Here is a 1,844-nt window from a genome sequence, read left to right on the forward strand (position 1 = left end):
AATAAAAACATAGTCATTTTGAAAAGTTAAGGCCGAGTGTGGTGGTGCATGCCTGTAATCTCAGCACTGGAGAGGATGAGGCAGGAGGATCATTGACAGTTCAGGACTAGCCTGGGCTACAAAGTGAGCTCAAGGCCAGTCTGGACTACATAGCAAGACCCTGTCACAAAAAGACAAAAAAAAAAAAAAAAAGGTTTTAAGTTTTTATTCCATTTCCATTTATGTAAGTTTATTTTAACAATTTACTTTGACAATTATGTTTAAATTATTTATGACAACTTCACGAGACGTGGAACAAAGCTAGTCACTTAGTTAATTTTGCTGGAAATTTGTGTGTGTGTGTGTGTGTGTGTGTGTGTGTGTGTGTGTGTGTGTTGGCACATGCCTGTAATCCCAGCACTCAGGAGGCTGAGGCAGGAAGATCACAGAGAGTTCAAAGCCAGCCACAGCTACAGAGTGAGCTCAAGGCCAGCCTGAATTACATAGCAAAAAACAAAAAAGTTAAACAGCCAGTTTTTAGTCTTCCCTTCTTTCCCTCCTTTCTGTTTTTCTTCCCCTAGGGCAGGTATAAGGGTTTGTTTTAGTTCATTCCCCAGATGTTTAAATTTTATTTTATTTTTTTACCATAGTTAAGCTTGCTTTATGAATGACAGGCTGGCTGGGCTGGGGGTCAGGATAATTTGGTCTGAACTTTTCAAGGGACAGAGGGTTTGAGGTCCTGGCTGGGGCCCGACTTCCTCACTGTCGAATAGGGTCAGCTCCACCAGCCCTGAGCCAGTGGGGAGAAAAAGAGGCAGCGGGAAGAAGGAAGGGGGAAGAGGGAAGAAGGAAAAGGGAAGCGTGGCTTGGCTGGAGGTGAAGCTGGGGCCAGAGGCGGTCAGGTCAGCAGCAGGAGAGGCTCAGAAGGGAGCCTCCCGGGATGTGCAGGCAGCCGTGAGGGCCCGTTTCAGCTGCTCAGAGGTGACAAACATCGCCACATTCCAGGGCCCCGAGTGGCAAGCGGAGGGCATGAAGCCTTTGTAGAAGGCTGAGGGCCCCTCCTTCCGAAGCATGGTAAGGGCCTCCAGGTTGGGCCTGAGCTTGGAACCGGACCTTCATCACATCTTGAGCTGGGCCACAGCGACAGCCAGCGCTCATGGTGCTACCTACCAGGAGGTGGCTCCCGACACTGGCATGCCTAGATCCCTTGGTGTAGAACTGCTTGACAGAGTCATGAGGCCAATCCAGGCAAAAACAAAGTTCATCTGGCGTTGCAGGCCAGCCACCGGTCCATTGTAGAGGCTGCTGGGGCCCTCAGTGTACACCGTGGTCAGGATGGTGCCCGGCACATCGTGGCACTGGGCACTGGCTACAGCGCATACTGGCCCCTGACCTTCTCCTTGGATCTGCAGCCGGACTTTAGCAGTACCCAGAGGAAAGGTGATGAGATGTGCAACGTAGGCCGCTGTACCAGCCCCAGGAACTTCACAGTGGCAATACGGGGTACATCAGTGGCCTTGAATCCAGTCATGATACTGGTTTCCCCGTACCTCTCAGAGATGGAGAAAAACTGGAAAAGGATGCACCACCTTCAATCAGTAAGATGAGATAGAGGAACTGTGCCAGAATCTGGCTTTGCAAGGTCTCAGGCTGAGGCCATCAAGATCAAACTTCTCTAAAGGCATCTCATTCTTCAAAGTTGCTAGTGGCTATCATGGCCTGGTCTTCTTGGTTTTCCACAGAAAATGGCTGGGAGGCCAAACACCTAAAGATCATACTATGTGTCCATGCTGCAAGGAGATAGAGCAGGCTCTGGCTGTCTGTGGGCAGAGGGCGGGTGAGGGCACTGCTGAAGCAGGCGGATG

At 50.4% G+C, this 1,844-nt stretch overlaps 1 pseudogene; it reads right to left on the reverse strand.

The window, feature by feature from the left end:
• Window positions 1-684: 684 nt before the first annotated feature.
• Window positions 685-1,510, reverse strand: LOC102020295 (annotated as a pseudogene).
• Between the last annotated feature and the right edge of the window lie 334 nt (window positions 1,511-1,844).

The sequence above is a fragment of the Chinchilla lanigera genome, unplaced genomic scaffold, assembly GCF_000276665.1.
Source record: "Chinchilla lanigera isolate Chin_1 unplaced genomic scaffold, ChiLan1.0 scaffold00041, whole genome shotgun sequence".
NCBI lineage: Eukaryota > Metazoa > Chordata > Mammalia > Rodentia > Chinchillidae > Chinchilla > Chinchilla lanigera.